Source organism: Rhinolophus ferrumequinum, chromosome X, assembly GCF_004115265.2.
Source record: "Rhinolophus ferrumequinum isolate MPI-CBG mRhiFer1 chromosome X, mRhiFer1_v1.p, whole genome shotgun sequence".
Lineage (NCBI taxonomy): Eukaryota > Metazoa > Chordata > Mammalia > Chiroptera > Rhinolophidae > Rhinolophus > Rhinolophus ferrumequinum.
Window position 1 is genome coordinate 66,573,126 of NC_046284.1, and position 14,061 is coordinate 66,587,186.

The following is a 14,061-nucleotide window of genomic DNA, read 5'->3' on the forward strand; positions in this document are numbered from 1 at the left end:
CTGAGGGACAGTGTACTCTGGGCATGAGGCTGGGACAGGGTACCACGAGATATCTTCACATATGTCCCTCTGACCAACCATACAGCAGGAGCAGCAAAAGCAAAATGTGGCACACCTGAAAAGAGAGACAACACCTTCTTCCTGCAATGTTCCTGTTGACAAAGTTTACCATCATATAAACAATAAAAGAGAAATGCTAAATGTCAAGTCCATTATCTAAGAACAGATACTAAAGTTGATTTTGTGTCTGAGAGTCAATAAATTGATAATGAGCACACAGACAAATCCAGAATTAGGGACATTCTATGATACCACTGGCCTGACATTTTTTTTTCTTTTTTTTTTTTTACATATATTTTTATTAAAGTTTATTGGGGTAACAATTGTTATTAAAGTTACATGAATTTCAGGTATACAATTCTGTATTGCATCATCTATAAATCCCATTGTGTGTTCACCACACAGAGTCAGTTCTCCTTCCATCACCATATATTTGATCCCCTTCATCGACCACCTCCTTCCCCCATTACCCTCTGGTAACCACTGAACTATTGTCTGTGTCTATGAGTTTTTGTTTCTCATTTGCTTGTCTTGTTCTTTTGTTGTTTTTGGTTTATATACCACATATCAGTGAAATCATGTGGTTCTCTACTTTTCTGTCTGACTTATTTCGCTTAGCATTATAATCTCAAGATCCATCCATGTTGTCACAAATGGTCCTATTTCATCTTTTCTTACCGCTGAGTAGTATTCCATTGTGTACATATAACACAACTCCTTTATCCATTCATCTACAGAAGGACATTTTGGTTCTTTCCATGTCTTGGCCACCGTAAATAAAGCTGCAGTGAACATTGGAGTACATACATTTTATGGATAAATGTTTTCAGAATGTTTGAGTAGATAACCAGGAGAGGGATTTCTGGGTCATATGGTAATTCTATTTTTAAATTTTTGAGGAACCTCCACACTGTCTACCATGGCGGCTGCACCAGTCTGCATTCCCACCAACAGTGTATGAGGGTTCCTTTTTCTCCACAGCCTCTCCAACACTTGTTACTATTTGTATTGTTGATCATAGCCATTCTGACTGGGGTGAGGTGATATTTCATTGTGGTTTTTATTTGCATTTCTCTGATGATTAGTGATGTTGAGCATTTTTTCATATGTCTATTTGCCATTCACCTCTGCTTTTCAACATAGTGTTGGAAGTCCTTGCCAGAGCAATCAGGCTAGAGAAAGAAATAGAAGGCATCCAAATTGGGAATGAAGAAATTAAATTGTCACTTTTTGCAGATGACATGATGCTATATATACAATACCCTAAAGACTCCACCAAAAAGCTATTAGAAACAATCAACGAATACAGTAAAGTTGCTGGCTACAAAATTAATGTACAAATGTCCATTGCATTCCTATATACTAACAATGAAATCTCAGAAAAAGAAATAAAAGAAAAAAAATTCCTTTTGCAATTGCAACAAAAAGAATAAAATACCTAGGAATAAACTTAACCAAGGATGTGGAAGCCCTATATGCTGAAAATTATAAGACATTTTTGAAAGAAATTGAAGAAGACACAAGAAATGGAAATACATTCTGTGCTCATGGATTGGAAGAATCAACATAGTTAAAATGGCCATATTACCCAAAGCAATAAACAGATTTAATGCAATCCCCATCAAAATCCCCAAAGGCATTTTTTAGAGAAATAGAACAAAAAATCATCAGATTTGTTTGGAACCACAAAAGATCCTGAATAGCCTAAGCTATTTTAAGAAAAAAGAACAATGCTGGAGGAATCACACTCCCTGACTTTAGCTTGTACTACAGGGCAACAATAATCAAAACAACATGGTATTGGCAGAAAAACAGACACATAGACCAATGGAATAGAATTGAGAACTCAGAAATAAAACCACATAAATATGGACAGATAATTTTTGACAAAGAAGCCAAAAACATACAATGGAAAAAAGTAGCGTCTTCAATAAATGGTGCTGGGAGAATTGGACAGCCACGAGCAAAAGAATGAAACTGGACTGCTATCTGTCACCATGTACCAAATTAATTCAAAATGGATCAAAGACTTAAGCATAAGACCTGACACAATAAACTGCATAGAAGAAAACATAGGTACTAAACTTATGGACCTTGGGTTCAAAGAGCATTTTATGAATTGGACTCCAAAGGCAAGGGAAGTAAACGCTAAAATAAATGAATTGGACTATATGAAACTTAAAAGGTTCTGCACAGCGAAAGAAACCATTGACAAAAGAAAAAGGCAACCAACTGAATGGGAGAAGGTTTTTGCAAGTAATACAAGTAATACAGTACCTCCGATAAGGGGCTAATATCAAAAATATACAAGGAGCTCATACAACTCAACAACAAAAAAAACAACTCAACTGAAAAATGGGCAGAGGACCTGAAGAGACATTTCTCCAAAGAGGACATACAAATGGCAAATGGACTGATATCTTCACTATGTCTCTCTCATGAAAAATAATTATCAACATGGGAGTACTATTCTAAATTAAAAATAGAGTAAAATGACATAGGTACCAACTTTATTTATGAACCTACATTGGATCCTGATTCAGAAAACACAATTAAACATGACATTTTAAGGACAGTTGGGGAAATTTAAGCAAGGCCTAGGTATTAGAATTAATTATTAATCAATACTATAGATTTAAATATTATCATGAAATTGCTCATTTAGTTTTATATGATCATTGTGTGGGGAGTTAGGAAAATGTCCTTGTTCTTAGGAAGTTAATGCTAATTTTTTTAAGGTTGACTTGTCACGACGATAGTAACTTACTTTCAAATGATCCAGTAAAATATGAATGTGGTGTGTATGTGTATGTTGCAGGCATAGATCAAGCAGATGTTGCAAAATCTAAACAGTTATGGAAACTATGTGGTACATAAACATGTTGTTTGTACTATTCTTTAAATTTTTCTGTGTTTGAAAGTTTTTTTAACTTTTTGGAAGAATAGATGATGACATGGCATTTTTAAATGAAGTACTTTTTGTAACTGACATTTTACAGAGTGCTGCCCCCCTCAATAATTTACCACCCCTTTCTTGAAAATAACTCTTGGGCCGGCCAGTGGCTCAGGCGGTTGGAGCTCCATGCTCCTAACTCCGAAGGCTGCCGGTTCGATTCCCACATGGGCCAGTGGGCTCTCAACCACGAGGTTGCCGGTTCAACTCCTCGAGTCCTGCAAGGGATGGTGGGCTCCGCCCCCTGCAACTAAGATTGAACACTGCACCTTGAGCTGAGCTGCCACTGAGCTCCCAGATGGCTTTGTTGGTTGGAGCACATCCTCTCAACCACAAGGTTGCTGGTTCGACTCCCGCAAGGGATGGTGGGCTGCCCCCTGCAACTAGCAACGACAACTGGACCTGGAGCTGAGCTGCGCCCTCCGTAAGTAACTAAGGTTGAAAGGACAACAACTTGACTTGGAAAAAAAAAATAATAATAACTCTCAAATATAGGACACCACCAAAGCTGAGGGTTTTGAATTTTGAATTCAGGGACACAGAGACTGGAGATGGCCACTCTCAGGCATATTATTAGCAGGGCCCTCTGTCTCTCAATCACGCCCAAGAATTCCTGCTGCTGAGTGTCCAGAGCTGCTCTGCTTCCTGTACTTTAAAAACCTTGTTGGTTACTTTTATCTTAGGTTCCCTGAAAGGTTCCCCCAAATCCTATTATTAAATTCTCTTTTATATTTTTTAGGCTAGATAAAGTTCATTTCTATCCCTTGCCACCACAAACAAATGAAAAAACTTAAGTAATACAGGACAATTTAGTAGAATAAAGCAGCAGAGGTTTCCAAATTGCTAGAAGTAAATATATATCATGGCTAGAGAACATACTTGTGATTTCCGTGGCAGAAAATAACGATTTGCAAATTTAAAAATTTGTGTTTTTTACTCTTTGGCTTTAAGAAATGATTTAAGTTCCCCTACAATGTTCAGTAATTAGTGCTGGCCAATAAATTATAACACTTGTAAACAAAGCACAGGCCTCATTTAAGCTAAAGAAACAAAATAAAAATTTTCATACACACAAAAAACTTATTCTTCATGAAGATGTGAAAAAGCCCCTGATTTGTGCACATTTTAATTATTTTTCTGCTACAGACATCAGCTTCAGTTTGATCTTTAGCTATAACATATGTCTCTATTTACATGTTGATGTCCTCCCATCTGTGAGTATAGGTGTGACTGAAAAGACTAATGTCAGACCAGTAGTCCTTTGCACAATGTGTACATACAAAGACAGTCTTTCAAAAAAATCTGCAGTTATTTAAAGAGACTGTTTTGTTTCTGCCTCTGTCTTTTAAATTTTTCCTTGGTCTGAAATACTTACTAATTGAAAGATATTCCATTCTTTAAAGTCACACTCCAGACTGATGGCTTAATGGTTCGTTTGTTTTCCGGCTGCATACTGTTGTGCTTTGTTGCTCAGGATTTTCTTTGATAGCAGCCTGGTGGTAGAGTTTATGAAAAACTGAAAATAAAACAAAACTTTGGAGACAAAAAGACCTGAGTTCAAATCTCAGTTTTGCTATTTACTATCTGTGTGACCTTGGAAAATTCACACCCACTCTTCTGCTACTGTTTTCTTTTGTGTACAACGGGGAGAATAGTACATTGTTCTCAGGGTTTTGTCATTTAGTTTAACATAATGTACATAAAGTATCTGACACAGAGGTAATATGTATAGTGTTATGCACATACATTCTTTTATATCAGTGTCTTTCAACTTATTTTCTGATCTTTACACTCCCAAGGGTTATAACACAGTAACAATGGTTCAAAACAGCAGTGATTTACATTTAGGTCAGGCATACTCTCCTCCCTAGATAGAAAGTGTATCATAATTTGGGGAACTGCATAGTTTGAAAAAGCCTCTCAGGAACTCTGATGTTTCCTCCCCCCCACTCCTAACAACTTTGGAAGATACTGATAATCACAGCTAATACAGTGTATCTCCTATGTGTAGGGAACGCTTCTAAATGTTTTGCATATCCTAACTTATTTAATTCTCACAACTGTATGAGGTAGGTATAGTTTGACTATTTCCCTTTCACATATGAGGCATGTCAGACTCAGAGAAGTAACTAGTGTAAAAGACAGAGCCAGGATTTGAACCCAGGCAGCCTTGATCTAGAACCCATGCTGTAAATTACTTTATTAAACCAAAAAATAATTTGTATAGATTTCATAATATTTGTAATGTGACCTGATAGGTCAAGGTTTTTTTCTGTTTTTTTGTTTTGTGGTTTTTTTGTTTTGTTGTTGTTTTATATTTCTGAAACAAACAAAAACTTATAAGCCCCTGAAAATATATGTTTAAAATGGAAATCTGGTCTCCATTACAACACCGCTTTGGGCTTATAGCAGAATAATGTATTGATACTGAAACCCATTACCATTACATTTCCCACTTCTTTTGTTCCTTGGAACAAAATAATTGGAAATAATAATCCTCCTCCTCCATCCTCTAAATTATGACTGGAATGTTTTATTGTTTATAACTTCAGCATTCACATGCTTCCCCGGGACTTCCTAGTTGTATATAAACACTTTCACAGGGAAGAAGTTAAGACAAAAAGATAAAAAAGACAAACTTGAGCAATAATTTTCTACTGGCAGCAGGCATTTTTGAGCTTGATTCAACACCTACAACAGAGTACAAGTAAAAAGGGCTTTTCCCCTGATCTTGGACAGAGGCAGCAATAGTGAACTCCACTTACATCTTCATGCTGGAATTTGTCTTCAGTGCTTTATGATAAAGAAACCAACAAACATAAAATGGATTTGTTTCCTAGGGGAGTGTAGAAAGGTGTTGGGGTCTAGATTAGGTAAGTAGCTGTGGGACACAGATTGTTCATCATTTTTCAAAAAGACATTTCACTTACAGCCTAAGAAGTGTTAATGAAGCATTCACACACTTTTGCCAAGTGAAAAAGCAATAGAAAAACAGCTCTTTCAATCTTTCTTCACATGCTCAGCAGTAACAGGAGGGCTGCTTCTATGCGGTCTTCACACAAGAGTAGTATTACCAGATGAAAGATGAAAGTGAATTCTCAAAATAGAAAGGGTATAAAAAAGGAAAAGATAGAAAGAAACACACACTCACTTAAAAGAAAAATCTTGTTTCCGGTGGCTTAATGAACAACCTATCGATGAAGGCAGAACTCCTGGAAGATGTCTCCTTTGATGAAGGCATTTTCCAGCATCCTCGCAGAAAACAAATTCCTTAGAACAAAGAAAATTAGAGATCAGGCATTCACTTCTCTGTAAACTGCTGTTGATGGAATTGTATGAATGAATAAAACCTGTTTAACTTTAGCAGGTAGCTTTCAATAGCTCATTATCACTAATATCAAAGAGCATATCACACACAGCATATGCTCCTTCTCTGCATTCATCACAGGTATTTATGCTTGTTGGTAAATTATTCACACAAACTGTTGCCAGTCATTAAGAGACAGGGGAGATAGTACAAGGTGCCAAATATTACGTTGGCTTGAAGGAGGCCATTTTAAATCATTATCCTCAGGCTTTTTTTTTTTTTTTTAATAAGATAGTTAGGACTTATTCAAGACAGGCAGAACAAGTTCTTTGATAAATTGTGAGCTTTAATCTTAGTTGTCTACTTCTCTGCTTAACTTTTGCCTATTCCTTTAGTGGGAAGTGTTTCAGGACTTTCATGTCAGGCATTGAATGCAATCCTAAAAGGATAGGACAAGAAACCAAAGGGCCCCTCGACCTTGGAAGATAGTACATGGGCTCATGTTTCTGAATGTACACCTTCCAAATTTGCTGCTTCACATTTGTTACCCGAAAGAATGGCCCTGTTAGTGGAAATTTCAGGCAGAGCAGTTGGATGAGGGAAGAGTGCTAGACAAATATTCCACAGTTTAAGGAGTGTGGCCCCTGTGCAGAAGCTGCTTTACTGCTGGTAAAAATGTTATTGATGTTGCACAATCTAGTCACACAGTGACAATCTCCTCCTCCTTACTAACTTGTCAGAAGGACCATAATTTTTTTTTTTTTTCTGGACAGAGATGCAAAACCTGAAAGGGAAAAAGAAGATTTGGACAACGTAGAGGTAACAGTTGAAAATTACGTGTACACTGCCATATATAGTCTTAGTACCATTTTTCTTTTCTTTTCTTTTCTTTTCTTTTCTTTTCTTTTCTTTTCTTTTCTTTTCTTTTCTTTTCTTTTCCATTTTAGTTTCAGGTGTACAAAACAATGTAATACTTAGACATTTACACCCCTCACAAAGTGTCTACCCAATCTACTACCCCTCTGAAATCGCATACAGCCGTTACATTTCTACTGTCTCTATTCCTTATGCTGCACTCCACTTCTTGTCACTATATATATATAAAATTTATTTGACATTCGTTATTATTCAGCTTTAGCTTCAGGTGTACAGTGCAGTGATCAGGCATCTACATCATCCCTGAAGTGATCTCCCTAATGAGACAAGTGTCCATTGGATACCCTACAAAATCTTTACAACATTATTGATTATATTCCCCAAACTGACTTTCTTATTCCCGTGGCAATATTGTGGTTACTGATTGTGCTTTCTAATCCCCTCACCTTCTCCCTCATCCCCACCCCACTTCCATCTAGCAACCCTCAGTTTTTCCTCTACGTCTCTGAGACTGTTTCTGATTAATTTGTTCATTTATTCTATTCTTTAGATTCCATTTATAAGTAAGATCATACGGTATTTGTCTTTCTCTGTCTGACTTATTTCACTTAACATAATGTTCTCTAGGTCCATCCATGTTGTTGCAAATGGTAAGATTTCTCTCTTCTTTATGGCTGTGTAATACTCCATTGTATAAATGTACCACAGTTTCTTGATCCAGTCATCTACCGATGGGCATTTCGGTTGTTTCCATGTCTTGGCTATTGTAAAGAGTGCTGCAATAAACATAGGGGTGCATAAATTTTTTTGAATTAGTGTTTTGGATTTCCCTGGACAGACACCTCGGAGTGGGATTGCCGGGTCATAAGGGAATTCCATGTCCAGTTTTTTGAGATACCTCCGTACCGATTTCTATAGTGGCTGCACGAATCTGCAATCCCACCAGCAGTGCACGAGGAATCCCTTTTCTGTACTTCCTTGTCTGCACTTGCTCTTTGTTGATTTATTGATGATAGCCAGTTTGACTGGGGTGAGGTGGTATCTCATTGTGGTTTTTATTTGCATTTCTCTAAAGATTAGTGAGGTTGAGCATTTTTTCACGTCTGTTTGCCATCTGTATGTCCTCTTTAGAAAAATGTCTTTTCATGTCCTCTGCCCATTTTTAATTGGGTTGTTTGTTTTTTTGGTGTTGAGTTGAATTAATTTTTAAAATTGTGGGTGTTAACCCCTTATCATATATATAATTGACAAATATCTTGTCCCATTCAGTAGGATGCCTTTTTATTTTACTGATGGTTCCCTTTGCTTTGAAAAAAACTTTTTAGTTTGACGTAATCCCATACGTTTATTTTTGCTCTTACTTTCCTTGTCCAAGGGGGTATATCACTAAAAGTATTACTCAGGGTAATGTCTGTAAACTTTCTTCCTATATTTTCTTCTAGGAGTTTTATGGTTTCAGATCTTACATTTAAGTCTTCAATCCATTTTGAATTTATTCTTGTATATGGTGTAAGAAGGTAGTCCAGCTTCATTTTCTTGTGTGTGTCTGTCCAAGTTTCCCAGCACCATTTATTGAAGAGACTGTCTTTACCCCAATGTAAATTCTTTCTTCCATTATCTTAGATTAAATGACCATATAGGCATGGATTTATTTCTGGGCTCTCCATTCTGCTCCATTGATCTATGTGTCTGTTTTTATGCCAGTATGCTGTTTTGATTACTATAGCATTGTAGTATCATTTGATGTCAGGAATCGTGATACCTCCCCCTTTTTTCTTATTTCTCAAGATTGCTGAGGCTATCTGGGGTCTTTTATGGTTCCATATAAATTTTAGTATTATATGTTCTATTTCTGTGAAAAATGTCTTTGGTAGTTTGATAGGAATTGCATTGAATCTGTATATTGCCTTAGGCAGTATTGACATTTTAACTATATTACTTGTTCCTATCCACGAGCATGGTATGTGTTTCGATCTATTTGTATCTTCTTTAATTTCTCTCTTCAGTGTCTTATAATTTTCTGAGTACAGGTCTCTTACTTCTTTGGTTAAATTTATTCCGAGGTATTTTATAGTCTTTGAAGCAAATGTAAGTGGGACTATTTTCTTAATTTCTCCTTCTGATTCTGATAGTTTATTATTGGTATATACAAATGCAACTGATTTTGAAATATTAATTTTGTATACTGCTACTTTACTAAATTCATTTATCAATTCTAATAGTTTATTGGTGGAGTCTTTGGGGTTCTCTATACATCATAGCATGTCATCTGCATATAATGTCAATTTTACTTCCTCCTTACCAATTTGGATGCCTTTTATTTTTTTTTCTTGTCTGATTGCTGTGTCTAGAACTTCCAGCACTATGTTGAATAGAAGTGGAGAAAGTGGGCAACCTTGCCTTATTCCTGATATTAAGGGGAATGGTTTTAGCTTTTCCCCATTGAGTATGATGTTAGCTGAGGGTTTATCATATGGCTTTTATTATGTTGAGATATACTCCCTTCTCTTCCCACTTTCTTAGAGTTTTTATCATAAATGGCTGCTGGATTTTGTCAAATGCTTATTCTGCCTCTATTGATATGATCATATGATTTTTATTTTTCATTTTGTTAATGTGGTGTATCACATTGATTGGTTTGCTGATGTTGAACCAATCTTGCATACCAGGAATGAATCCCACTTGATCATGGTATATGATCTTTTTAATGTATTGCTGAATTCTGTTTTCTAATATTTTGTTGAGGATTTTTCATCTATGTTCATTAGGGATATAGACCTGGAGTTTTCTTTTTTTGTAATGTCTTTGTCTGATTTTGGGATCAGTGTGATAGTGGCCTCGTAAAAAATGTTTGGGAGCCTTCCCTCCTTCCGCATTTTTTGGAATAGTTTGAGGAAAATAGGTGATAATTCTTTTTTGAATGTTTTATAAAATTCACCTGTAAAGCCATCTGGTCCAGGGCTTTTGTTTGTTGGGAGCCTGTTGATTACTGATTCAATTTACCTGGTCGTAATCAGTCTATTCAGGTTTTCCGTTTCTTCTTGAGTTAGCCTTGGAAGATTGTATGCTTCTAGAAAATTATCCATTTCTTCCAGATTGTCTAATTTGTTGGCGAATAGTTGTTCATAGTAATTTCTTAATTTTTTTTGTATTTCTGTGGTGTCTGTTGTCACTTCCCTCTTTCGTTTCTGATTTTATTAATTTCAGTCCTCTCTCTTTTTTTTTGATGAGTCTGGCTAAAAGTTTGTCAATTTTGTTTATCTTCTCAAAAAACCAGCTCTTGGTTTCATTGATCTTTTGTATTTTTTTTTTTTTTGTCTCTATTTTATTTTTTTCCGCTGTGATCTTTATTATTTCCTTCCTTGTACTTCCTTTGGGCTTATTTTGCTGTTCTTTTTCCAGATCTTTTAAGTGTAAGGATAAACGGTTGATTTGTGATTTTTCTTGTATCTTTAGGTAGGCCTACATAGCTATGAATTTCCCTCTTAGGACTGCCTTCCCTGCATCCCATAGATTTTGGGTCATTGTGTTTTCGTTTTTATTTCTCTCGAGATATCTTTTGATTTCTTCTTCGATCTCATGGTTGACCCATTCATTTTATAGTGACATGTTTTCACCCTTCATGTATTAGTGTGTCTTCCAGTTTTTTTTCTTGTAGTTGATTTCCAATTTCATAGCATTGTGGTCAGAGAAGACAGTATGATTTCAATTTTCTTAAATTTATTGAGACTTGTTTTGTGGCCTAACATGTGGTCTATCTTGGAAAATGTTCCATGTCTGCTTGAGAAGAATGTGTATTCTGTATCTTTGGGGTGAAATGCTCTGAAAATATCGATTAAATCCAACTGGTCCAATGTGTCAGTTAAGGCCACTGTTTCCATATTTATTTTTCGTCTGCAGGATCTATCCCTTGTCGTCAGTGGTATGTTGAAGTCCCCTACTATGATAGTGTTACTGTTGATCTCTGTCTTTATGTCAGTCAATATCTGTTTTAAATATTTAGGTGCTCCTATTTTGGGTGCATAGATGTTTACTAGTATTATGTCCTCCTGTTGGATCTATATCTTTATTATTATGTGGTGCCCTTCTTTGTCTTTTATTATATTCTTCATGTTATAGTCTATTTTGTCAGATACAAGTATTGCTACTTGAGCTTTTTTCTCATTTCCATTTGCATGAAAAGTGTTACTCCATCCCTTTACTTTGAGCCTGTGTGTGTCTTTTCATCTGAAATGAGTCTCTTGTATACAACATACGCAACAGTCTTGTTTTCTTAACCAGTCAGCCACCCTATGTCTTTTGATCGGAGCATTTAATCTATTTACAATTTAAAGTGATTATTGATCGGTACATAGTTATTGCCATTTTGTTATTTGTATTTCTCGCCTTCATTAGTTAGATTGTTTTCATCTTTCTTCTGTTTACAGAAGCCCTTTTAACATTTTCTGCATTGCTGCCTTGGTGGTAATGAATTCCTTTGCCTTATTCGTTTCTAGGAAGCTCTTATCTCTCCTTTAATTTTAAATGATAGCCGTGCTGGATAAGCAATCTAGGTTGTAGGCCTTTGTTTTTCATCACTTTGAATACCTCCTGCCACTCCTTTCTGGCGTGCAAATTTTCTGTAGAAAAGTCATTTGATAGTCTTATAGGAGTTCCCTTCTGTGTAACCAGCTGTCTTTCTCTTGTTGCTTTTAGGATTCTCTCTTTATCTTTAACCTTTGCCATTTTAACTATAATGTGTCTTGATGTGTGCCTGTTTGGGTTCATCTTGGTTGGAACTCTCTGCGCTTCCTGGGCTTGTATGTTGATTTCCTTCATCAGGTTGGGGAAGTTTTCAGACATTATTACTTCAAATATGTTCTCAATCCCTTGCTTCCTCTCTTCACCTTCTGGTATTCCTATGATGCGCATGTTGTTGTGCTTGATGTTATCCCACAGGTCTCTTAAGCCATTTTCATTGTTTTCTATTCTTTTTTTCTTTTTGTTGTTCCGCTTGGGTGATCTCTGCTAACTTGCCTTCTAAATCGCTGATTCTGTCCTCTGCCTCATCTAACCTGCTAGCAATTCCTTCAAGTGTGTACTTTCTTTCAGTTATTGTATTCTTTAGTTGTTCTTTATGATTTCTCTATCCTTCTTTATGTCGTCACTAAGCTCCTTAAACATTCTTATCATCAGTGTTCTAAACTGTGCCTCTGATAGGTTGGTTATCTCTATTTCATTTGGTTCCAGTTCTGGAGGTTTCTTCTGTTCTTTTATTTGGGACATGTTTCTTTGTTTCCCCATTCTGGCTGACTCTCTGTTTTTGCTTCAAGGTATTAAGTAGATCCCCTAGGGTTCTCATTCTTTGCTGGGTGGTCTTATGTAGTATGTGTCCTTTATATTTGACTTACACTGCTTCCCTATTCTCCTGTGAGTGTGCTCCAAAGGTGTCCCTTGTGTTGTGTGTATTCTCCTGTTAAAGTTGAGCTTTAGTTGCTTTTGGCTTGTCAGTTGGTGGGATTGACTCCTAGGCTAACTAGTTGTGAGAATTGGCTATACCCACAGTGGATGAGCTGCTGTGTGACGGTTGATCCCTCAGATGAGGCTTGGCCCCTATGGGCTCTTGTGCCTGTAGAGAATTCCCTCTGGGTGTGTCACTTGTAGGTCAAACACAGTAATACTCTGGTTTGGTCTGGAGTTGGTCTCTGGGTGTGTTGAATCTTGTGCCTCTTGGGCTGGGCCCTGGTGTATGGCAACTTCAGAACAAAACAAATCAACAGGCACAACAACAACAGCGACAAAGAAAAACCAAATACACTCACATGTAAAAACAATCAATAACCAACACTCAACACAGGCAAAAATATCAAAAAAAAAAAAAAGATAGAATACTAAAAAGAAAAAGAGAGAGAGAGAGAGGGGAAAAAAAAAAAAACAACACAGAGCCAGTCGTGGCTTAAGCCCACCAAGCTATCTCCAGGTTCTTCTCTTGTCTACAAAGACTCCTCTGCATCTTGTGGTGGAAGAGCCGGCCACCTGGCACCCAGAGTGACTCTGGCTCTGCAGTTCTAGATGAGTGGGGCTACGGGGTATGATTGATAGTTTTTACAAAGTCAGTGTGGTTTCTGCTCTCACCTGCACAGACACAGGCTGAGAGCACCACAGCCAGCCACTGGGAGGTGGGCCTTTTCCGTGTGTGCAGGTTCCATGGGTCTTAGAGCATTTTTTCCATCAGGGTTTGTGGAGGGTGCGAGATTTCTGAGCTGCAGAAAGTCCAGAGCTGCCTCTGCCACCTGCTGCTGACATCTGCGTGTGTCTCTGCAGCTGTAATTGTCCTGGGGTGAGCAGCCCAGGAAAGGTGGGGGCTGAGAAGGGAGGAGTCTTCTGTCTCCATGCCCGGCCTCTTCCCTAGGTCACAGCTGCAAACCAGCTTTTTCCAGGTCCTGAGTGCTACAGCTCCTCTGTAATCTGACACTACTCCTCCGTTCAGGGCACAACTTGAGATTCTGGAACAGCAGGGGAAGGATTGCTGTGGGAGAGTGGGGGGGGAGGGGCCCAGGTATGGCATTTGCTTTTTGTCTGACCTAGAGCCCAGCTGGAGATCTCAGCTGAAGTTACTGCTTCAAATGCTGGATATGCTGACATCTCTGCAGGAGAGATCAGCTGTGGGGCACAGGGAGGGAGACGAATGCCTGGCTGCTACAATCTCCGGTCTGCATCCTGGGCTCCCACATTTCCACAGCCTCGGATGCGGGCCGAGTCTCCACACCACTCCCTTCCCTCTCCCCTTGCTCACCAAGTTTGCTCACCTTCAAGTAATCCTCATGCAAATCTCTTAGCTGTTCTGTGTGATGAGCTGAAAGTCCTTTGATGGGTTATAGATGTT